The 27,628-nt window shown below is 31.8% G+C and overlaps 1 long non-coding RNA gene and 1 pseudogene across 1 annotated transcript; one reads left to right on the plus strand and one right to left on the minus strand.

Annotated features, from left to right (window-relative positions):
• The window catches only part of LOC145131593 (uncharacterized), a 117,355-nt pseudogene extending 109,360 nt beyond the window's left edge, over positions 1 to 7,995 (minus strand).
• Positions 1,345 to 4,638, plus strand: LOC145134192 (uncharacterized). Its single transcript, XR_013718982.1, has 4 exons — positions 1,345 to 1,505; positions 1,658 to 1,779; positions 2,124 to 2,246; positions 4,374 to 4,638. It is a non-coding gene; the product is annotated as an uncharacterized LOC145134192 (long non-coding RNA).
• Positions 7,996 to 27,628: the final 19,633 nt, after the last annotated feature.

Here is a 27,628-nt window from a genome sequence, read left to right on the forward strand (position 1 = left end):
TTCATTCATATACTACTTTTACACAACTTAAAGAGAAGCATGCATAACAACTTGTGTTATTATACAAGTTTACTTGTATTCTCCCCTAATACTTGGAAAACTCAAAAATAAAGGGGTATGAACTCACCTTGAGTGGATTTTTTAGTGGATAAAGAGATGAAGATGAAGGTTATCAAGCTTAGAACACTTGAAGATGCTTGAAGAACACTTGAAAATGGTATTACCCTATGGATATTGACACATTAATATGTGTAATTGTAATAAAACTAGTATTTTCATGTGTAGAATCACTAGATTTATGGAGAAAGGCTTATCAAAAATTGAAGAACGAAGTTGAAAGAAGTTGAAGAAGATGAAAAGTGAGGGGCGAGAAGGGGCGACCGCAAGTCTTAAGGGGGAGGGGAGGGAGGGTGGTGGGTAGGGGGGTATGGGGGGAGGACAAGGATTTAACTAAGTGTATTTTGCCCTATGGTTAGTGTAATTGCACATAAGATGCTAATTTATGGTGGGGAACATCCTAGTTCTTTGTGGTTTTTTTATAAAAAAAGTCAAACATTTATAAACTTGGCATTCTTTTATAAAAATAGTGGTGTTTTTATAAAGAAATATGGTATAAAGGATGTATAAATATTTAATTTAAATTATAAAAATTCAAATTGTTATAATTATCATTATTATCAAAAATAATAATACGTTACACGGAAGTTAGGTTGAATTCCTAAATTCTGTCCGTTAAAAATTAGGTGTTTAGGCCGGGTATAGAATGTCGCATTTGGTGACGAATTCACCAAAAATTGGTGTTTGTAGCATTTGTTATGAACTAGGTGTGAGACCCATGTAATACACGAGTTGATTTAAAAAAAATTAAACATTAAAGGGTAAACAGAAAATATGTTTTAATGTACAACTTTAAAATAAGAAATGAAGTAACGTGTTTATTGCAATTTAATATCATATATATGATATTTAATACTTTACATATATAAGTATATGATTTTAATTTTAAAAATTGAAACAAACCAAAAATTAATAAGTGGATAATATTTATTTTAAAAATAAGTGTCAAAACTCATGAAAGATTCCAATGTGGCAAAAAAAACCTTTATTTATTAATAAGGATTTGTCATGTAATATAAGGTTTATGAATTCCACTACGAGTTATTAATATTATTTATACTCAAATAATATGTGGCTAAATTATCGAATTTTTGCTTTACCAACCCAAATTAGGATTTATGTTCAATAATTTCTAGTGAAAAGAGATGCTTTGTATTATAACTTGTTAGTAGTACATTAGATACATTAGGAATATCACAATTCATCTCCAATTCTTAAATACAAGTTGAGTTGATCCGTTGATTGTTGACTTTGTTCGACCAAAATGAAAAGTCTTACTTTCTCGCTTCATGCCATTGATACCACAAACGCATGGATTCGAGTTGTTTGCCAGGACCGACGAAGGAGCTGTGGTGGCCTAGAGGTTGAATGTTCGATTTCCCGTTCAGGTTTGTGTTTCGTTCTTTTTCTAGGGTTTATGTATTGTTTCTGCTTCTGCTTCGTTTTTGCTGAAACGCAGGTAAGGATTTTCCTTATGTTTCTTACTTTCGCGCTTCATGCCTTTGATACCACAAACTCATGGATTCGAGTTGTTTGCCAGGACCGACGAAGGAGCTGTGGTGGCCTAGAGGTTGCTTTTGGTGATTAAGTTTTCATTCCGCCCTCGAATTCCAATTTAAGAAAGATCATGTGTAGGGAGAAGATAACAATACTTTGAATCACGTAAGAACATCGTCAAATTATGTAATTTTTTCGATTTCAGGGCTCAATTTCGTATGGAATTCGATTTTTATTCATGGCTCAATTTTTTAATTTCAGGGCTCAATTTTTCATTTCCATTTTAATGATACATGCTTAATTATATATTAAACAGTCAATTTTTTTTTTCCAATTTAGGGCCCAATTTTAGATGAAATTGGATTTAGATTTGAGTTATCTAGCATCTAATGGTGATTATGATATTATTTCCGTGTCATGGTTACAATCATAGCCGGATTTTTGAGTGTGTTAGCTTTAAATTATATTAGTAATGTTGATTTTTCCTTCATTTGTTGGTGTTGATGTAGGGTATGGCTACATGTATTTATCATGGTTACTCAGTTGCTTCCCACTCCAAAAAGAGGGGATTAGATGATTACTTCACAACTTTCTCGGCAGTTGCATCGATCATGAAGGATTTACTTGCTTTGGTATGTCTTATCAACTAAATAGTTATCAGAAAAGGAATGGAATAGTTACTTCCAATGAAATTACAAAACAAAGCCTCTAATCTATGTTTTTTATATCAAAAGGGTATGTACGCAGCACACCATACGATTGTGGAAATTCCATATTTGTTTCTTTTTCTTTGTTCCTTTTCTTTTTTAATTTTCGTTCGGTTCATGTTAAACATAGCTGACTATGTTAGTCATGTTCATGTTGATAGGAAGTACAGAACCTTTCAACACCACCGATCATTTAGTAAAATTCCTAAATTACAAACAGATTCCACCGAACTTTTTTAAAAACAAAAACTAATAGGTGATCATGGCATTTGAGTGGTTATAAGATAGGTGATAGTTCTCTGCAAAAATTGGACCTGATAGGTTAAGTATTGGAGATACTGGTATAAGTTATTTTTTATATACTATCATTGGACCTGATAGGTTAAGTATTGGAGATACTGGTATAAGTTATTTTTTATATACTATCCAACATTCTCTATTCTGCTGATCTCTCAAAATTTCCAACAACACAACCTGTATATTTTTGCCTTTTATTTAACAAAGGATGGTTATGATGATGGATAGATAGTTTAAGCTTCAATAGTTTAGCTATATTGTTCTTATATTTTGCTTTTTTTTTTTTTTGTGTGTGTGTGTGTGTGTTTATGTACTGCATCTGAGTGTGACATTTATTATATAAAGATCCTGAAATTTGTTTATTTATTCAAAGTAAATAGAGGCAATTTTTAATCAAAGGATCAAAAATTCAATCTAAATCAGCTTCCTAATTGTCAATGAAAGTTTAAAAGTATATGTTGTCGTGCCTATTAGTGACCCATAAGCGTCACAACTACAAAAGAAAACACGGTTTGCATTTCTTTGTTTTATATTTCATTTTTTTTTAAAATTTCTATTTTGTGGGTTTTTGTCTTCGTTTAAACTATTCACCAAATTCAAAGTGGTAGTGTTGGCTTGATTCGTACACCATAACTACAAAAGAATCTTTAATTTATCCAATATTATTTATTTTTTTAATTCGTATACCATAACTTTTTAACAAAATGTATATTTGCGACGTTGGCAAGCCTGATGTGGTAAGTAAATAACATACTTGTAATATTATTACTCTCATTAGGGCATTAGGCTATGAGGCAAGATATATATATATATATATATATATATATATATATATATATATATATATATATATATATATATATATATATATATGTTAGCAACATGTGTTATGGATATTATTGTAATTGTAAAATATGATTGCTGTTTTTTTTATAAAACTTTGTTGTTTTAATATTTTTAATGTTCACACCTGAAGGGGTATTTGGTAAAGTTGGCTAATATGCTATTTTGTTGTTTGTAATAGAGATAAAGAGTGCTTATAGGAATTTAGTCATGCAGGTATAAAAGAATTTCGCTTAGCTTTAGTATATTCCTTCATCATAAGTTATGTCCATGTTGTTAGATGGATATTCATTCTTTGGAAATCTGCTTTTGATTTAGGACAGAAGGTTTTATATTTGACATTCAAGAAAGAAAATACACAGCTAAAGAAATCTAAAGAAAAACACAGACCATTCTTCATTTGTTAGGATCTGCAATATCTCTTTCTCATTTGCTTCTTTTTTTCCCTTTTTTGGCATATTATATGGTTTTTCTTTTGACTGAAATCAACATCTGGCTTTTATGTAATATGTGTTTTTCCCCCTGAAATTTGGGTTCCCTGTATTGTTTTCTGTTTTATGCAATTTGACTTTCTGATTTTGTTTGTGCAATATCTCTTTCTGATTTGCTTCTTTTTTCCTTCGACATCTAACTTTTATGGTATGAGTTTGTTATCTGTAGTTTTTAAGTTTCTGTATTGTTCTCTTTCTTTGCCTGCATTTGTTGTTATAGCTGTTAAAACTGCTTTGTGTTGGGATTGCATTGCTGTACCACATTCCACAACGATCTTGATAAAGAGATCTTTGAATTTTGTTTTTTTAATAAATTAAGAACCTGAATAAGCAGCAAATAGATACTGATGTTTTTTTTTCAGGATGCACTGTTCTTTGGATTGAACTTATGATTTGAATAGTCTGTATGTTTTCTTTTCAGGTTGATTGACTACCGTGAAGCGTTGTGATTGCATTTTCTGATTATTGAAACCCTCATTTATTCGTTGGAGAGAAGTGGGGAAAGTGAGATCTCATTTGAGGATTGCAGGCAGCCAATTTGATCCATGTTGCATGCACTTCTGTGATTGTTAGCAACAAAGTATCTGTTTTGTGTAAATGACTTTGTAGGAAGGAACAAAGATATAACAATAGTATTTGATAAGCCTACATTAAGTATATATTAATAAACCAAAAACCTTAAATCATATTTTTAATAAAAAAAAGTAATAAGAGTAATAAGTGATATTTACCAACACTCCTTTCCTGACGTTTCCAAGTGGACCCCGATATTTTTCATAAGCTGTAAAAACAATATATTGTTACCAAAATAAAATCACCGATTCAATATTCAAGAAGTTAAAAAGAAAAAGAAAAAAAAAGTATTAAAATGAGCATACGTTACATACCCATGAATGCACGATGCATAAATCATGTGCCATGTGTGTCACTGCTGAACACGCTATTGTAACCAACGAGTCCCCTGAAGTCTCAAATTAACAAAAATGTAATCAACTTCTTTTTATCACTTTTGAAAAAAAAAAACATGGTAATAAAATGACGAAACTGACCTTGAAGGACAAGTTAATGTCATTCTAGTCCCGCCAAAGTTTCCAGCAACAGGGCCCATGTCAGTAACCTCAACTCGATCGCCTGTGAGAAAGTGCTTCCATCACCATTCCCACACGCTCTTCATTCACCTTAAATATATAACAATCATCTAAAATTTTCATATCATCATTGTAAAGGGAAATACAAATAGTAAATCAGTTTTTATTTTTTTACCTCAATAGTTACTTCCTCAATTGGCTCTAGCTTCACACCTTTCACAATCCTGTACCATATAAATTATACAAATAATCATCATCATGTGGCCTAAAAGTTCATGTAAGAAGTAGAAGATAGAGAAAACTTACATAACTCTTGGAAGGAATACAGAAAGCTCAAAATTTTCACGCCTCATATTCTCAAGCAAGATGCCTATTATATACACACAGTGAAGGAATTTAGCATATATAATTCTTTGGTAATTTTTTAAGTATATGATATGACCTAATTGAAGTTCTCCTCTTCTTTGAACTTCATATGATTCTACTAAACCAGGGATTACATTTATGGCTAAGTTTGTTGCTGCTTCAGCCAATAGTCTATCACCAATTTCCTCCAGTTAACTACACACATTAAAGATGATGAGGTGCACACATACATTGGATTACTTGAAAAGTTAAGAGAAAACTAGAAGAAGAAGAAGAAGAAGAAGAAGAAGAAGAAGAAGAAGAAGAAGAAGAAGAAGAAGAAAAGTTATTTTTCTCTTACTTGAGAACCATCAAGCGCGGCTAAAGGAGAATCATTCACACCAAAAGTCATTGAAATGGCTGGAGGATCCAATTCAACAGTGGGCAATGCTGTCATTACCTAATTTTACACAATCAATCTCATTATTAAAATCAATAATACAAGAATTTTGTGTAATAATGTGAGAACGTAAAAACACTATTGTTATGTTATTATTCTTCAATGAATTTTGTATCTACTACTTTTTGTCATTAATCAGCAATGAATAGTCACATGTTAAAACTAATATTAGAATTTACAACAAAAATTCGCATACATAAATTTATAATAGAATATAACATTCTAATGAATATATGAATAATCAAACGTCATATTAAAATTACTTCAACAATATACATATACAACATTCATTACAGAATAATAATATAAACATAGTGTTTTTACGTTCAAACACTATTTACTGTTTTTATTTGAACTTACTTCTATATATATATATATATATATATATATATATATATATATATATATATATATATATATATATATATATATATATATATATATGCTCAGGTTATTCTATTCAAAGTAATTATTGTGTTATTGTATGCATAAATGTGAGTCAATCAAATTTACTTATTTTAAGAAAGTGATTAATATATATTATTGAATTAAATATAATTGAAAAATATCATCTTAATTAATTACAAGGGTCATTTAGTCAATTAATAAAGATTTAATAAATGAAAATTGCATTTTTTTAGGGATCATAGATTCTATTAATTTTAAAAATCCGATTGTACGAATTATAATTCTTTAATTTGGACATTCTGACAGAATATGTTTATGAGTATATTCAAAAATAAAAATATTCTTGAACCATAAATAATAAAAATATTCTTGAACCTATTTCTTGATCATGAATTTAAAAACTTCTTGTAGAATAACAAATTCTTGAACAATCAATTGAAGAATAAAAACAAAAAATACATTATTTCTTATAAAATACGGGTAACAATTGTTAAAAATTACATTTATTGTTAAAGAATAAAACTAAAAAACAATCAAAACGGGAATGAAAACATCAAAATCTAACAACGATTAATACATTCTAAAAGAATAATGTGGTCCATTTCAATTTTGTGGTCCGTTCTTCAAGCATCAACTTCTGTGATTCCAACAGAATTGGAATTCGTAATTCCATTCCAATAGAATTGGAATCTCACCAATATCATCCATTGAATCATCTGCATAAACATACTTGATACCTTTTCAGAATTCAACCTTGTCAAGATCCTGCACTGTCCACATAAATGAAGTGTTAAATCAGGAAAAAAAAACATAAATTGAAATATGAATCAATTCATAAAATGCAGCCAAAAAACTGCTCATTCTGATATGTATATTAGTCCCAAATAAAATTAAACCACTAAAGGATGTCATCTTATAGAGCCTAACGAGACTATCTTAGTAGATAATATAAAAAGAGCTAACACCATCTTGGGATGACATATAGAGTCCTACTCACAAAATTGTTGCACCTCCAACAAACCAATGTACTTTATCTCTACTTCAAAACGTTCTGATGCTGCTACTGAACTATGCATAGATGATAGATGATTGATGATTTAGTATGAAACAAACCTGTTCTTCAAATGATACAACACGAGGCTGAATCTGATGAAGCGTGTAATGAGCGATCTGCTTTTGATTTCCTTTCCTTCCCTGTCAAACACCCAATCCAAACACCCATTGGTTTCTATCAAATGAAACAAACCCAAACACCCCAATGATTTCTATCTAACATTCAAACAAAAAGAAAAGGGAAGAGAACCTGTTACTGATCGGAGCAACCAATGGGTATGAAGAAATCAAACAAGTAGAGAGGAACATGACAAGCAAATTAATCATATCCTGTCAGAAGAATCAGAAAAAAGACAAGCTATGGAGATGATCGAACCTTTGCAACAAGAACTTCACTCAATTTTGAGTATAAAGAATCTCGACGACTCTTTAATGATGTCAAATTTGTGCCATATGAATTCAACCTGTATAAAGGAGATATCAATTCAAGTTTCAAAATTCGAGTGTAAATCCACTTTGGGAGCAAATGGAGTACAAATTGATGTCTGTTTAAGCTGAATTGCTAAATTAAAACACTACAAAATACTAAAAAAAAATAATTTTTTTTACCTGTAATTGACACAACCCGAGTAAATAGAAGCAAGATTCGAGTTCTCGCAGAAAGCGCAAGTAGAGGATTTCCTAGTCATCTTCCTTGAATTCTGAAACCCTAAAAAAAATTAACGCAACGACCAATATCAAGCTAACGGATTTCCTAGTCATCGTCGAAGGAAACCCACCGCTCGTCGATCACCGTTGATCACCGGCGTCGGTCGTCGCTGCTACGGTGCCTCCGTTGTTGCTACTGCTGCTACCGATTTGGTGATGGCATCTTCAACGGTGGGAGTGGGGTTCTTCAGTATCTTCTTCATCGTCGCCGGGAAATTAGGTCAGTAGCCGATTGGATGGTCGGCGTGAAGGAGTCTTCAACCGGTGATGAAGATTGATCCTACACCGGTGATGAAGATTGATCAGATCAGTCGTAGGCCTTATATAAAAGGGGGGAATTAGGTTAAAATCAACGTAACTAGCAAAATTATAGGGAGTATTTGTGGAAGTTATTTCTCAAATTACCTAGTTACCCTTATTGATTTATTTAATTGTTGTTTTTTCTATTAATTTTTGATTAGTCCACAATCATGCATACAATAATACAATACTTAGTTAGAATACCTGAACCTATCTATATATATATATATATATATATATATATATATATATATATATATATATATATATATATATATATATATATATATATATATATATATTATAACAACTAGAACAAGGTAAACAATGTGTTTTCATAATTTTAGCTTATATGCCATGAATTATCATTTATAATATCTCCAACTAAAGTCTACTTCTACTGTAAAAATGATAAAAATGATGTAAATCAACTTCAACTCAACTTTGTTTATACACCAAAAATGGTTTTACGAATAGTATTACTCCAAATGTTGAGTCTTGCTATTCATTTACACCAAACAAATGTTATACTTTCACTTGTTATATTTAGTAATTCAAATTCAAATTTATAGAAATATAGTTTATTTAATTCTATTTTTTTTACTTTTTTTATCTTTTAATTGAGTTTATTTATGTTGTTATATTTTAGATATAATAATTCTTTCAAATTTATTTAAGAGTTTAATAGTTTTTGAGTTTATATATTTTTCAGTTTAAGTTGTAATATTTGGTCTCTTAACATTCATTACACTTAATGCATTAATTCAACCTCTGTAGAAAAGATATTTGTAACACATAATTTTATAATATTCCTTTAAATATTTGTGGTATTTCTATAATATTTCAAAAAAAAAAAAACTAATGTGTAATATTTATTATGTTATGAATGTAATTTTGTATTTAATTAATTGTTTTGTTTATAATATTATAAATAATTACTAATATATATATATATATATATATATATATATATATATATATATATATATATATAGTATAATGTTTGTGGATATATTTAATTATTAGTATAATTTCTAAATTTGTATTAATAATAGGATTTAAGACAAAATTGTAAAAACCTAATAAATTAAAAAAGTATTTATAAAAATCTAAGAAAGTAAAACAAATTTGTCAAGCATATTTTTGGTGTAAAATAAAAATTATGAATGAATCGGTACTTACATTATTTTTACATAGCTTTTTTTTTGGCCAAAAAAATGGTATTATTGGCGGAGTTTAATGGTTATAATAACTGACAATAAAAATATAAATAAAATAACATGTCAAATATATTATAAATGGTTATCGACCCCACACATATTTTAATTGCCAATTCGTTGGTACATCCTAGCAAAATAAAAACCATCCATCTTTACTAACCAATAACAATTATTCATCCTGAATACATTTGTCCCACATTCTTCAGCCACAAGATTATCAAAAACATGAAAATCGATCTCACTAATTACTTGATCATCAGTTCCATCCAATAAAAGTGCCCAAAGTACTCTGTTTTATCAATAAAATTCCTACGAAATGTCCATGCAAGATGAGCTCCCCCCGATAGTGTCTTATTTCCAAAATTATCATCTTTTGAGTGACAGTCGAATGTTAGATTGCCAATGTCTCCATCGAGGATATGTATAGTGTATGGCTCCAACGAATTGGTCGTTTGAAGCGTTGGATGAAGAGAACATGACACTAAAACTATAAAATATAGAATTTTCATTTTTTTGTAATTTGAACCTGACAATGTATTCATCTTTTTATAGATGATGAACGTATGATATTTATTATATGAATATGATTACGTAATCTTTATTCGGATTACAATGATTTATTATTATTATTATTATTATTATTATTATTATTATTATTATTATTATTATTATTACATTTAGTTATATAAATATTACATTTTCTAAATTTTATTTTCTTTTACCTTATTAATTTAATTCATGAATTTTAAAAAAAGTATGTTAAATTTTGTATTAATTATCATAAATAAAAAATATAAAAAAAAACTAAAATATAGAAAATGTAATATTTATATAACTAAAAAATAAAACTTTTTAACTTTAATCGTAATGTAAATATATTTTATTTAATATATAAATAATTTTTTTTATCTAAATTGTATCTTAAATATTTAAATTACAATACATCATTAAACATTTTCACTTTTTATTTTTATCTAAAAATATTTGAAGTATAAAAACATCATTTTATTACTTTTTAGTTTTTACGTGATGTGATTTTCTAGATTTAACTTTATTTTTCTTTTACAAATGTATTTATTTTTATGAAGAAATATGACGTGTTATTATAAAAATAATTATGTTATTATAAACTGAATAGCATGCTGTAATTTTTTTTAAAATATAAGTATGTGATTTTGACTTAAAGGTAAAAATAATAGCATACTATATTTTTATAATAAGGTATTTTTTTTATAATAACACATCATATTTTTTCATAAAAAATAAATATATCTGTATAAGAAAAATAAAGATAAATCCGAAAAATCACATCACTTAAAAAACGAAAAAGTAATAAAATGCTGTTTTGATACTTTAAATATTTTTAGATAAAAATAGAAATGAAAATATTTAATGATCTATTGTACTTTACATAGTTTAGATAATAAAATTATTAATATATTAAATAAAATACATTTACATGATGATTAAAATTAATAAGTTTTTTTGTTATAAAAAATATCTCATTTTCTATATTTTTGTTTTTAACCTTTTTATTTGATTTATCATGATTAATACAAAATTTAATAGATTTTTTTTAGATTTCATAAATCAAATAAAAAGGTAAAAAAACTAAAATATAGAAAATATATTATTTATATAACTAAATATCAGAAATGGTCCTTCGAAGTTTCACAATATATTAGAAGTGGCCGTATAAAAGGTTTTCATAAAACTTTTTTTGGGACAAAATCAAAATCATAAGGACGGTTTATAAAGTTTGTCTTATTATTATTATTATAAGTATTATAAAAAAATTACATAAATGGTCATTATGCTTTACAAAAAGTCACAACTTCAGTCTTTAATCTTTTTTTTGTTGAAGATGATCCTTGTGGTTTCAATTTCTTACGTTATTGGTCCCTAGCCTATGCAAAATGATTTATATACCCTTTTAATTATCTTTCATTTTTTAATTTATTTACAAATTATATTATTATTAAATAATAAATCCCTACAGTACCCACCCTTATTCTATCGTCCACCACAACCATTGTTTCCCTCTGCAACCTTTTATTTCTTTTTGTGAAAAAAATTGACGGGTTCATTCTTATTTAAGAAAAAGAAAACATGTTGCCTTTCAAAAAAAAATTAAAAAAAATTAACATCCATTGTTAGAACCATAACCATATAAGAAAAGCAAAACCTCATAGAAAAAAAAGGCTTACAACCTAATTAAAGAAACAAAAACCAAAATCAATTGAGATTTTCACAAAAAAATAAAAATAAATAATAAATAATAAATTGAGGTTCAGAATTTGGAACATTATATATGCGCTTTCTTTCAGTTTATATGTAACATTGTAACTTCAAAAGGCCATTTATTATTAAGAAAAATGGGATTTACAAAAACTTTCAAATAATCATCAAAGTTTGTAGCATTTGGTGTTGCATATCAATACCAACAACCATAATAAAAGAGAAAGGATTCTACAACCTTTTCAATTTCCTTTCGTCATCTTCATTTTCCACACTCTTTTCTTCCGCTTCTATACTTGAGTACATAGAACAAACTATATAAGTTCTAAGACTCATAAGTTACATGCATTGTGACTTAAACACCGCATCATTTTTAAATACTTTCATTTTGTACACAATTATTTTATCATGCAAATCCTAGCATACAAGAACCTAGCACATACGAGATACTTCAGTCCCTGACCATACACAACCATCCACTTTCGTTTCACATATTTTTTGGTTACGGGCTCCAGCATGTTGTGACACATCTGCCTGTAAAGGGCTCTAATCATTTGTGATACATCCGCCTGCCACAGGCCCCAATCATTTGTGACACATTTGCCTGTCGCGGGCTCCGATCATTTATGACACATCTGCCTATCACGAGCTACAAAAAATATTCATCATCAACTGCCTAGTAATCAGTTGTAGAGTACACTAAATCTTCAATCACGTAAGAGGCATCCAGTGTCTTTTTCACCCATAGCTTTTATCAAGATTCTAATATACACGTATACATATACAAATCCTTGCACCAATATTTTCATAAAAGCTCATATTAACTATAGAGCTTATATATACTCTAAGTACTCACCCTTAGAGTACTATTTGTTATCAGCCATATCGAAAACGCCTAAGCTTTCAATACAAATACACAGGTAGGGTTTTTCCCCCCAAACGACTCTTTATAGAGTTCACAATACAATTCACATATAGGGTTTTATCAAGATCTTGAAAGATCTAGTATGCTCAAGAGTCATATTAAAGTGATATTGCTAAATAATATATGATACTAATGGGTCACACTAACAACAACTTGATACAATTGATTATTTATTAGAAATTGATTTTATTAAATATTCAATAAAACTATTATAATTAAATTGGAAATTATTTATTTCATGGAAATAATAATTTTCATTAGCAAGTAATATTACATAATTCATATGGTATGAATTAATAAGTTGTGTACAACCTTTTGGACTAGTTGAAACCCTTTTGCCTTTTACTCAAACGACAAAATTTATATTTTATAAAAGGCTTGTGAGTTTTTTATAAAAGGTTGACTTATATATATATATATATATATATATATATATATATATATATATATATATATATATATATATATATATATATATAATTCCGAAAATTATATATAAAATAAAGAGTATGGGCTTTCACTTAATTTATTCAAAACAAATCATGCTTTAGAAGCATGCATGGGCATACTTATGACAATAGGGACAAGGTTGCTTAAAGTGTTAAGACCTTATGGTTAAAGACTTCATTTTATGCATATAAATAAGAGGGCTTGCACTTGGCTAGTTGCTCATTCCTTCTTCTCTTCACTATGGCCGAGAGCTCTCCAGGAGACTCTCCACCTCTTCTTTGCTTTGAGTTCTTGAAGATTATTTGCATATCTTTTGCTCTCTTGACGTTTATATTGGTTATAAACTTTAAGCTTAACAGTTTAAGAGTTTTGGACTAGCATCTACATCAAGTTGAGTCATTGTTGGTGTCTCATATGTTCCACATTCTTCATCAACTTCCAAGTCTCCCAAGAGGACCCAAAGAACTACAAAGGTTGTTATTTCTTCATCCTTCCTTTGGTTGGTGTTTAATATTTCTATAACTTGCAAGAAGATCCTTGGTGGGTGTAAAATGTTTATGTTATTTAAAAAAAAAAAAGTCTTCCGTTGCCATATTTTTCTAGTTTATGAAACTATTTTTTGAACTAAACCCATCAATTGGTATCAGAGCCACCTTGCAAGTTTGGTTAGATTTTTTTTTTATTTTTGGAAATCTTAGTTTTTGGAGAATATAGATAACTTGTTTTTGTATAAAAATAAGTTCATACATATTTTCTATGACAACTTTATAATTGTTATTTTTATTATGTGACAAAAGTTTCATGCACCTTTTGTCATTTAAAGTTGTCTTAGAAAAACAAAGGTTGTTTGATGTGTATATTGATGTATATGATGTGCATAAACTAGTTAATGATCAATCTGTTGTTATGTTATTGTGTTGGTTATTTTTGTTATAAAATGGTTGAAATAGTTTATTTATTCATATAGTATGTAATAATTAAATAGATTAGCTTTTCTTGGTTATTTTTGTAAAGTAATAGATTGGTTTTTAGAATTAATTTATTTGTACAAAAATGTAACAAGAAATCAAGTTGGAACCATTTTTGAAGACAAAAGGAACAATTTTCAAGTCTAAAAGGTGTGTAGGATTTTCAGTGACATTTTCTGGAAAGTGTCGCTAATGCTGTTTACAAAGGGCTGTTTGACTTTTAGCGACAATTACTGAATTTTAGCCTTCAAGAAGTTTTTCTATCTTTTACAAGCAATTGGTGTTTACTCAAGTGGGAGCTTCTTCAACAACATTACAAGAAGATTTTTGGTCCCCTTAAATGCCCCTTTAGGAATGGACTTGACATTTTTGTGTTGGCTCACAAAAATATCATTAGTTGACTATGTTTATGCACATATCTTTTTATGCATGTTTGTGTTGTTTATTTTATGCAATTATTATGTGTGGTTGATAAATTAATTTTTCACATGCTAAAATAATTTTGGACAAAATAAACATCACATGGAGTTTGGTTTTTTTTCAAAATTGAACATAAGATGTAACAAGTTATTATTTTAAAAATAAAACCCGGTTTTATAATCGTTAATAATGGCAAATTTTGAAATACTCCATTATAAGTTTTAAAATGGTGATTTTTGTAACTTATGCAAACTCCAAATATATAAGTAATAAAATGAAGTTTTATTAAATATATAAAAGGTTCAAATGCACTCAAAATTAATACCGGTTATTAAAATTGAATTGCGTCAAATTATATAAAAACTAGCTTTTTATAGAGAACCTTTAAAAGTGATTTTCTTTTGAAAATTGATACCATGGTTTATTATATGCATGTAATAAACATGATATCGTATGTTTTTAAACTAGAATTATAAAACATATAAAGACCCTTTTTACAAACCTCAAATCTATGCAATCCTTTCTAAGAACACGCAGATCTCTTGTATGCACTAGTGGGATAAAGGATACCTAGCTGCATAGTGTTATCTTTTCATGGTCGGGATGTTTTCGCGATTTCTATAACCAAGTTATAGGCCGATTACACAAATAATTCAAATTGGATGATTTGATGGGAAATCTTTTGTGATAAAGGATACCTAAGCAAGAGAGTTCTGAGGCATAGATGAGATCAAACATGTCTAATTAAATTTGTTATTAGAGATCCCATAAATCTAGGAATTATATAGCAAAATATAATTGATACTCGATATCTACCGGGTTGAATTCAAATGGATGGGATAAAGGATACGTAACCATTTATTTGTTTTGCAACTTGGATCCTAAACTTTGATAATTAATCTTTTTGGAAACTAAAAGGGTATTAATTCTTAACGATTAAATATTGAAATACTAAATGAATTTTGTTAAAATTTTGTAGTTAAATAATCCATTCTCATTATCATGAATTGTCATTTTCTTTAATGACTTGATGAAACAATAACATTCAATAGATACAACTTCAATGAATGAGTTCATGTCTTAAGAGACAATCTCGTAAGAGATATGAAATTGTATAAACTTAAAGGTCGTAGTCCTAAACTATTTGCTTTGAGCAATAAACCTGAAAATGATACCTAGTAAAGGCATCACCGTGATGCTAAAGATGCTTCTAACATCAAGCTAGGAATAGTTATTAATGACTTCTAGGAAGTATTGGATAATTTAAACATATATTTAATGATATAACAGGTCAATCAATATTCCAGTAAATATAGTGATATTTTATTTAAAGATAGTTTAAACATTGGAATAATACAAGGCTAAAAGAGTCACCTAGTGTGATCTAAGAGGCCCATGTTTTATGGACTGAATACCTTTAAGTCCAAAAAATCTACTAAAGCCCACATAGATGGATCTTGTTTCTTTTGTCAAGAAACTGAACACTGGTAGCGGATTTACTCCTCTTATTTGGAAAGAAAGTCTGGAAGAGACTAGTATTTCTAGTATCTACTAGACAGAACTCATACTTTTCATGTAACACTTAGGTATTTGGTACTTAAATGTTAATCTAATATTTGTAAATGGATTACGGATATTTATTGAAGAGTAACCAGCTGAGCACAATCAAGTAGGAACTACACTCTCGTAGTTTAGTTTATTATTTATGCTTAGACCATAAATTACTTGTAATATAAAACAATATTTGTTTTGGAACAATGTATGTTTTAATTTAGCATGTCTAAATTTATGTCTCAGTTATTTTATTCAAATGTTTGATCGTTTACTTAATCGTTTGTCATAACGATAATATTCATATTCTACAATGATTAATGTCTAATTATGAGACTAGATCTCTTAATAAAATTATGAAGTAAATATCAACATATTATAAATAAAATTAAGTTCTATATGAAAACACTTTTGACTTTAAACTTGTTTTAAATCAAACTCATCTTTGACATTGTTATCTTTATTATATAAATGTCATTCACATATTCCAACTTCAAGAAAGGGATCTTTGAAGGGAAATAATGTAGTTTATTTGACATATATGAACCTTATTTATATATAAAGAATTCCTAATGATATTTTCACTAAGGCGTAGAGAAAATAATTAAGGAACTATACAATTTGTTGTATGACTTCCTTTCTAATCAATGTCTGAAATTAAGCACAAGATACCAAATCAACTTTATTAACAACTATAGTAGTTTTGATTATATTTTACGTGGTAAAGCATAATTGTGAAATCTTTGTTGAAGGTTTCAAAAGTTGAGATACAACCGGTAAGAACCATCTAAGGCCTTAATGATAATAAAGGATGAATAAAATCTTACTTGGTATGATTTACTTTCTAATCGGTGGAAATATCCTCCTTTAATGTTTTTGGGATAATACTTCAATCACTATTAATTGTATCCTGAATACAAATACCAACTAATAAGTAGATTAAACACTTCATAAGATTTAGTATGGAAGGGATCCATCCTCATCTTACTTAATGTTTTGTGGATTTGAAGCCGATGTTGGACCAAAGCTTCTAAACCCATAATCTACTAAATATATATTTGTATAATACTCTAAATGTGGCTTAGATTATCATATGCAATCCCACGAAGAATAAGTTATCTTATTCTTTTGAAAGCTAAGTTAGTAGAAAGCAAGCTTTTAATGACAAAGTAAGTGGGAGGTACATGGAGCTTGAAGCAGCTCAAGAACCATAACCTTATGTAGTAATAGTTGGCACTAGCTTCAACAAGGATTGTTAAACTTGAATAATAGCTACTCACAAACACAAATTGTTCGCATTAATGGTAGGAATCATCTATGACTTGAGAAATGTGGAATCTCTCATTGATGAGCTTTTATTGATGGTTTCTAGAAAATCCATCAAATACCAGGATGCTATGTTAGATCTCGAATCTGATAAATGACTTAGAGTCATGAACATGAGATGTAATCCATGTATGAGAATCAAGTATGGGCTTGATTAAAATTTCTCCCTATAACAAGGCTAGAAGGAGAAAAAGATTCTTCTAGAAAGAATAAATTACATGGATAACCATACATATTTAAAGGAAGACTTGTTATAAAAGGATTTTATCATACTCATATCATTGAATATGATTCTCATCATACTTATGGCATTGACTGTGATCAAACCTTTTTCACAAGTAGCTATGATTAGATCAACAAGGATATTATTTACTATAAATTAATATTCTTAATATGAGATATAGCAAATAGATTTCAAGAAAGACCGATTTTCTTAATAGACATCTACTAAAAGATATCTATATAGATTTTCCTGGAGGTTTTCTTAATCCAAGTTATCCTAACAAGATGTGTAGAGCTTGAGATCCACTTGTGGACATAAAGCAAACATCTCAATGTTACAATCATCATTTCATATAAAACCACAATGTGTGTTTTTTATATTAAATGGGTAGAACATGTGTGTTTACTAAGAACTAGTGGGAGCATAGTGAAATTCCTAATCTTTTATGAATGAGACGTACTTAATCATTTGAAATCACATTCTAACTAAGCAAGGTCGTTTTCACCTTGACTCGGAAAGTGTTTCTAAAATGAAAGACTTAGGAAGGAGAAGACACATTCTTGGAATGTGAAATCTATAAGGGATAGATAAAATGAATGTTAAAACGTTTCATCTCCTTATACATATATTGGCAATATCTTGAAAGGGATCAAGACACAATATTCTTTTTGAGAATTCTTGGCATTGTCATATGGCACAATTTTCAGCTAGCCTCAAAATTACATAGCTCATAGGTTTGAAGTAGACGAAATGATATATATTCTATTTGCTTGGAAAATGAATTCATCATTTACGCCATATTATACATAGGACATGGTATTTGATCATGCTGTAATCATGTCATAGAATACTAATTGAATACATGGTTAAGTCACTTGATGACTAAGAGAGCATTCTAAGAGTACTTTACAAGAACTAAAAGAATGTACATGAGACAATCAGTTTAGAAAGGATCTTTATGGAAAGAGCTACACAAAATGTTAATTTATAAACAAATATAAATAATTATGAATTATAATTGGATTTTGACTTCATTATGGAATGAAGGGTGAGTCTTGTTGGAATAAGGTCCAAGAAAAAACATAATGACACAATATACTACAAAATAAGAATACACTACTTTAGAAGCAGAATTCAAATATTATTGGATGAATGGGATCATTGAAAAACTATGTTGATTTCTGCCATTCAAAGATCACATAGAAATATTTGTGACTTCGAGAGTATACTTAATCAAGCTAAGAGACTCTATATCACGAAAGAACACCAATCATATTCTCCAAGATATTTAACTATACTTAGAGTAAAGTTAAGTATGGAGATGATAGTATTCACAGAATTCACACAAATTAAATTTTGTCAGATCCATTGATAAAGTCATTATTTTGAGCTAAGTATGAATAGTCACACTTCATCTACAAGACTTTGTACATCTAGAAATGGGTTTTTGATTTGGATTTAGTATTTGGATAATGGAACATTATAACAACAACTATTAGATAATGTTATAATATATTGGGATATAATCATCGCATTAATACTTGTTGTGTTCTATATTAACATGTTTAATCCATGAATAATGTTAGTATTCTAAAAGGTTTATAGTCGGTTATAATTGTGGGAGCAATTATTAAGTAAGACTAATATGAATTGGATTGGTTGAATCTCACTAGATGAAAGTAAGCAAGTGGCTGTAACCAAGTTTCATAGGTACTTGTCAGAGAACTAGTATTGAACTCACCCACATCAAGATCATCTCATGGATCGTTTTCATGAATGATACTTGATTAAAAGGTACTATCTTTGTATCCTTAACACCTGAGATACATAGTGGGACTTAAGTATAGGGAGTACTATGCTTCGATATGGTCAAATGTTGTTCCTTGACTGGGCAGTTATAAAAGCTATTTTCAGCTATGGTGTGAACTATGCAAGAGGCTTATGTAGTTAAGATGGGATTTGATCCTCTTATGTGTTGAGAGTTAGACATCTAAGGCGCCTTACCAAAAGTTGAATGACTAATGAGATTGATCACGATATGAATCTCTTGTTCAACATGATGTCTGTAGCAAAGGGATAACTGATAAACTTACCTTATACATCAATTGTAGCTTTGAGCTTTTTGGGAATTGGGCGTTGATAGAATGGCACAAACAGTCGTATGGTCTTAGGGGCAGTGAAATGTTGCTAAACGTTCACCACTATCTATATCAGTCTAATATGAATCTTGCGCAATTGGGAGATTAAAAGATCTAGTATGCTCAAGAGTCATATTAAAGTGATATTGCTAAATAACATATGATACTAATGGGTCACACTAACAACTGAAGGGTTTTGAGCATTCTAACACTCCTATGGTGTACATGCAACCCTAGAAACCTTGGATCTATGTTTTATCTATGATACATGAAAAATTGTTTTACCAAGGTTCATAACCTATCTAGCATACATGGGGAACTATTCAACATAAAAGTTAGTAGGAAATACATAACTTTTAGTAGTTTGGATTCCTTGAAAACCTTGTGAGCCTAGCACCTCAAGTGTGATGCCTCAAATGTCTCACACAACACCAAATGCACTTGGAATAACTTAGAGAGAAATGAAGAACACTTAGAAATCGGCTAGCCCTCACTTGTATGCTTAGTGGCCGATTTTGGTGAACATAAGGATGCTTATATAGTGTGTTACAATTAGGGTTACACCATGTAAACCCTAATTGTCATGACTTTTCATTTCCATGACCCATGGGTTCTATAACCACCATGGAGAATCCATGGAGCATCCTATGGGTTTTAGACCAACTTGATAATCCATGAAGCATTAGCCCACTATATAAGTATGGATGATTTACACAATCAACCCATATATTTAATTAGTCTTCTTTTGATCACTTAATTAATTCCAAATTAATCCTTGATCAATACTAACTAAATAATACTATTAATATATTACAACTTATAATATATTAATAAACCTTAAGTGTTATTTCTCTCATTTTAGTTTATCCAAATGCATGATGCCATGGAACCCAAATGGACCATGCTAATCGGGTCAAGTACATTCCAGAAATAGTTATGAACTTAGACACCTAATCCAACATTCTCCCACTTGGATAAGTCTAATAACTATAACTGCAAGAATGACTTCAGGAACCGATCAGCAATCATAGCTCTTTCAAGGTCTCTCGGAACTGAGATGATGATGATACGCCATTTAATATAAGTGATCATATAATCCTCTGTTCTAGATATCAGCCGGACAAATACATGGAACAATGTCTTACTTATTGTCCATCAGTTTGTTTCTCGATTCCTGATTTGTTTGACATAGAACTTAATTGAACACATCAACTTAGTTCTGACCGGGCCCGGTACATGGGTCAACACAAAATCATCGAGGGGCCCAGATATCGCTTCTAATCCAAGAAGGAACATATAAACTTCGACTCATATGCTTGTTCTACTACTTGTTGAATCATACACAAAGGCACATTTTATAACATCGAGTTACCAATGCGTTTTCATACAATCAATGCATAACCAACTCATAGGCAACAAGTCATATCTCTAGGTTTGAAGACTTATATGATATTACCGTCTCGTGATCACTTGAGATAAATTCCATGAAGTGATACCAACGAGCGTGGGTTAAATCCAATACTCAGAACTTATGAGCACTCATGAGTGTTGTAGCCATGTCCAACATCTTAAACCTCTACAACCAACTCATGACAGTCTTGATTCATACCTACTTCCAACATATGACCGACTGTGGAGAATTCGAATAATATGATATACCAAACATAATTATTCTGGAAGTCAAAACATGCAAAATGAAACGATAGTAAACGATTGACAAAAGATAGCAACACTTTACTCATAAATAAATACAACTTTTATTCATCATCAAATGTCAATTACACTTTACACATTTCAAAGCTATCTAACTACTAAAACTAATATCATCCTTCAGCCCTATGCGCCTCACATGCTGGAGATGCTTAACCCTACTTAGTCCCTTCGTGAGGGGATATACTGGGTTCTCATCCGATGATACCTCTTTGCCACGAGGAGTCCTTCTTCTATTCAATGTATGATGAAATGATATTTTCTGTCGATGTGTCTGGATCTCCCGTGATCCCTTGGTTCCTTGGCTAAGGCAACTGCACTTTCACTATCACAGAAAATCTCTATGGGCTCCTTTATAGCTGGTACAACCCCAAGGTTTCCAATGAAGTTCTTTAGCCATATAGCCTCCTTTGCTGCCTCGCTTGCTGCTATATACTATGTTTCGCTAGTTGAATCAACCACTGTCTCCTGTTTGGAACTTTTCCAAGAAATAGCTCCTCCGTTTAAGGTAAAGAACCAGCCTGACTGAGAGCGGAAATTATCCCTATCAGTCTGAAATCTAGCATCACTATACCCTTCTACTCTAAAGTCATCACTCCCACCGAGGGTAAGGACCCAGTCCTTAGTCCTCCGCAGGTACTTGAGAATGTTCTTTACCGCAGTCCAGTGAGCCTTGCCAGGATTCCCCTGATATCTGCTGACCATACTCAATGCAAAGGCCACATCAGGACGAGTACAAGTCATGACATACATGATCGAGCCTACAGAGGAAGCATAAGGTACTCGACTCATCTCTGCTATCTCAGCCTCTGTACTCGGGCTTTGAGTCTTACTCAGTATGGCGTTACTCTGGATCGATAACTCTCCTTTCATGGAATTCTGCATGCTGAATCTATTCAGCACCTTACCCAAGTAGGTACTCTGACTAAGTCCAATTAGTGTTTTATTCCTGTCTCTCAGAATCCTTATCCCTAGGATATATGCAGCTTCTCCAAGGTCCTTCATAGCGAAACACTTCCCAAGCCAGGACTTCACTTCCTGTAGAGTTGGGATGTCATTTCCTATGAGAACTATGACATCCACATACAATACCAAAAAGCTAACTATACTCCCACTAGCCTTGACATATACATAGGACTCATCTTCACTCCTCGAAAAGCCAAACTCTTTGACTTTCTCATCGAAACAAAGATTCCATCTGCGAGGTGCTTGCTTTAATCCACAGATGGATTTCTCAAGCTTACACACTCTATTAGGGTACTCTGCATTGACAAAACCCTCTAGCTGACTCATGTAAACATCCTCAGCCAACTTTCCATTAAGGAAAGCGGTTTTGAAATCCATTTGCCATATTTCATAGTCATGAAATGCAGCAATGGCTAGCATAACCCTAATAGACTTAATCTTGGCTACTGTTGAAAAGGTCTCATCATAATCAACTCCCATAGTTTGAGAGAATCCCTTTGCAACCAGTCGCGCCTTATAAGTGTGTACATTACCATCCATGTCGGTCTTCTTCTTGAAGATCCATTTGCACCCGACTGTCTTGCGACCTGGTACATTGTCAACCAAGTTCCAAACTTGATTGTCATACATGGACTGTATCTCGCTGTCCATAGTCTCTTTCCATTTAGCAGCCTCAGGGCCTGCCATGGCTTCCGTGTAGCTGTTAGGTTCATCCAGACTTACCAGCGTGTTATCACTGATAAGTGTATCACCTTCCACAGTAATATGGAAACCATAGTAATGCTCAGGTGGATTCCTAACTCTTGTGGAACGCCTCAGAGGTACAGACTCTTCTATCGGATCAACAGGAGTTTCCTCCTCAGGTTGATTGCTAGGGTTTGAGGTTCCTTCACCACTTGACTCTTGAATTTCTTTAAGATCAATTTGCCTCCCACTGTTTCCTTGGCGTATGAACTCTCTCTCTCGAAAGACTCCTCTCCTTGCTACAAACACCACATTATCACTGGGTCTGTAGAAGAGGTAACCAAAGGATTTCTGTGGGTAGCCGATGAAAATACACCTCTCACTTCGAGGTTCGAGCTTATCGTGAGACTCACGCCTCACAAAAGCCTCGCAACCCCAAATCTTGATGTGGTCCAGATTGGGAACTTTTCCGGTCCACATCTCATCTGGTCTTTTGGCAACCTTCTTTGTAGGGACTGGATTAAGAATACGAGCGGCAGTGTCTAAGGCATACCCCCAGAATGAGATTGGTAGCGAAGCTCGACCCATCATGGAACGAACCATATCCAACAAGGTTCGATTGTGCCTCTCAGCCACACCATTCAACTGCGGTGTCCTGGGAGGTGTCAATTGTGAGACAATCCCACATTCCTTAAGATAGTCAAGGAACTCTGTACTAAGATACTCACCACCTCGATCAGATCGAAGCATCTTAATGTTCCTTCCCAATTGATTCTCTACTTCCTGTTTAAACTCTTTAAACCTTTCAAAAGTCTCTGACTTATGCTTGATTAAGTAGACATATCCATATCTACTAAAATCATCAGTAAAAGTCACATAATAACGATTAGCATCCCTTGTGGTAGTTTTGAAGGGTCCACACACATCAGTGTGTACAAGATCCAACAAACCTTCACCCCTAGCACAGGTACCAGTGAAGGGTGACTTTGTCATTTTCCCAAGTAAGCATGATTCACAACTATTATCTGACTTTAGATCAAATGACTCCAAGACTCCATCCTTTTGGAGTTGGCCTATGCGTTTCTTGCTTACATGTCCAAGACGACAATGCCATAATGATGCTCTATCCAAGTTATTATTAGAAGAACCAATACACAAAACATTATTTCCTAGATTATCTACAACCGACACAACTTCATACACACCATCACAAGGTAATGCTTTAAAATAAAGAACATTATTAAAGAAAGCATTAATACCACCACTATCATTATCAAATGAAAAGGTAAACCCTTGTTTGTACAAAGCATGAAAGGAAATAATATTTCTTGCCATTTCAGGCGAATAACAACATTTATTCAAATCTAATGTTAACCCACTACTTAGCAATAAAGAATAAACTCCAATCTTGGTGACAGGTGTAACTTTCTTATTTCCCATGATCAAGTTTATCTTCCCATGCTCCACATTCTCACTTCTTCTTAGTCCCTGCAAATCACAACATATGTGAATACCACAACCTATATCAAGGACCTAAGAATTAGAATAGGGTGAGTTATTAGACAATATAGTGTAAATACCTGCATGGTTGGGTTTTACTTTCCCATCCTTAACATCGTGCTGGTACTTTGGGCAGTTTCGCTTCCAGTGCGACTTTTCATGGCAATAGAAGCATTCAGCCTCTTTAGGGTTAGCAGAAGGAGTGACGAAACCTTTCTTGGTTCCACTTGAATAGGAGCCATCAAGGAACTTTCCCTTGGTACCCTTCGAAGGGCTCTTCCTCTTCTTTCCTTTGCCTTGCCTGATTGCCAAGACAGGGGCCGCGGTAGGATTAGGAGTAGTAACAACCGACTTACCTTTAAGACCACTTTCCGCGGTCTTCAGAAGTCCTTGAAGTTTGCTGAGTGTAACTTCCTCCTTGTTCATGTGGTATGTCATGCGGAATTGATCATAACACGAAGGTAAGGAGTGCAAAATTATATCTATTGCCAACTCCTCTGGGAAGTTCACATTTAGTTTCAGCAAACGGTCCACATACCTTTGCATTTTCTGCATGTGGCCCGTGATGGGTCCACCATCCTTCATACTGGTTGTTATCATGGAGGAGATGATTTCATATCGCTCTTGACGAGCACTCTGATGGTAACGGTCCATCAAATCCTAGTGCATCTTAAAAAGATAGTAGTCCTCATAGGACTTTTGGAGCTCGGTTGTCATAGTGGCCAACATGATGCACGCCACTTTGGTAGCATCTCTGTCATGGGCCTGATATTCAGCGATCTCCTCAGGAGTAGCAGTCGGCTCGAGTTCTTTAAGCTCCTTGCCGAGGACATATTCCTTGTCCTCATACCGAGTGACCATCCTGATGTTCCAGATCCAATCCATAAAGTTGGAACCATTAAAGATCACTCTCCCAGAAAGGTTCATGAGAGAGAAGGAGTTGGTAGGGTTTGAGCCAGAAGCAGCATTGTTGGAAGACATCTGAAAAAGAAGAAAGATAAGTTTACATTAGATATAAAAATAGTCCTTAATAAGACACCCAAGTGTAATATTAAGGCTAGGACCCAACACAATATTTTATAACTTAGAAGAGGGATGCCGTAATCCAAGCTATAAGATATTTCAAGGTAGGTGAATGACGATTCACCAATTTCCACCATGAAAAACGAAATAAATTATTAGGTTTTAATTGGTTTTGAAACTCCTAGATTCTTTGAGATTCATTGAACTTTTCAATGGCATGTTTCAATCTCGAGTGTGCCCTTCAGGTTTTGTGACTGGGATGCCGAGGATCACAAAACAAGGTGTGAAGTAACCATGAAAATTACTTGGTACCCTTAATGTATTACCCCTCAATCGATGTGCCGGTTAACCACATGCGCTCCATCGATACTATGATAAACATTAAGTTACCCTTTGCCTACCTTGTTAAGTCCAGGTTAGTGTGCCGGTTAACCACACACGCTCCATTAACGACTTAATCAAAGTGCAAAGTGTAATTTCATGGGTTAGCACCTTATTCACATTTTTACTAAAGTAACTAAGATTGGGAATTTATAAAAACATTTAGTTACTTTATATTCATCATACTTTTAATGAAGATTTAAAGTCCTTGTCCTACCCGTTCGGCTAACGGCCCTCCACCAGTCAAGGAAGTGGTGGGTGAGAGTGGACACCCATTAAGCTGCCATTTTATAGGCAACAACCTTATACCCCCCTTATAGACCGACTTCGTGAATGTGGCCTACTAACGGTAAAACGACTTGTTCTTATACATATATAATTATTATTAAACTTATAATATTATAAAGTATAAGGGTTGAATTTTAACTTTTAAAACTCTAGGGGTTGGAACTGAAGTTTTTAAAGTGACTTTACATGTTCCAAAACTTGAGGGCATGTTTTGTAACTTTCAAAACTTTTCATCTTTCATAACTTATGAGTTAATGATGTAATAAAATGAGTGACTTTTCATTTTATGTAACCTATGTGTTTAATAATGGACTTTAAAAGAATGACTTTTGGTAATCCATAACTTGAGGACAAATTATGGATTCCATTAAAACACATAATGATCATGAATTAAACATTAAACAATTTAACAAGTAATTCCTATGATCTATCAAGAACTCATAAGAACATGAATATTCATATCAAAATTTCAAGAACATATGAACACATATAAACATGCAATTTTGATATTAGCCATTGTAAATGGATTAGCACAAACATTACACCATCTAAAACAAGTTTTAAAACACCAAAACAGTTTAGGATAATGTTTCTAGTCCATTTCCAGCAGCAAAACTCGAAAAACTGCACTCAGGGGCTCGTACTCGTCGAGTGCAAGAACCTACTCGACGAGTAGGATGAATTTACTCATGGACTCGCCGAGTCCCCCCATGGACTCGGCGAGTTCATGCTTCAGAGTGCAGAAAACCTGAGTTTTTTTTTTACAATTTTGCATCAAGTATCAAACAAACAAGCTTAGGCTCTGATACCACTGAAGGGTTTTGAGCATTCTAACACTCCTATGGTGTACATGCAACCCTAGAAACCTTGGATCTATATTTTATCTATGATACATGCAAAATTGTTTTACCAAGGTTCATAACCTATCTAGCATACATGGGGAACTTTTCAACATAAAAGTTAGTAGGAAATACATACCTTGTAGTAGTTTGGATTCCTTGAAAACCTTGTGAGCCTAGCACCTCAAGTGTGATGCCTCAAATGTCTCACACAACACCAAATGCACTTGGAATAACTTAGAGAGAAATGAAGAACACTTAGAAATCAGCTAGCCCTCACTTGTATGCTTAGTGGCCGATTTTGGTGAACATAAGGATGCTTATATAGTGTGTTACAATTAGGGTTACACCATGTAAACCCTAATTGTCATGAATTTTCATTTCCATGACCCATGGGTTCTATAACCACCATGGAGCATCCATGGAGCATCGTATGGGTTTTAGCCCAACTTGATAATCCATGA

Source organism: Lactuca virosa, chromosome 8, assembly GCF_052849685.1.
Source record: "Lactuca virosa cultivar CGN04683 chromosome 8, Lactuca_virosa_CGN04683_v6, whole genome shotgun sequence".
Taxonomy (NCBI): domain Eukaryota; kingdom Viridiplantae; phylum Streptophyta; class Magnoliopsida; order Asterales; family Asteraceae; genus Lactuca; species Lactuca virosa.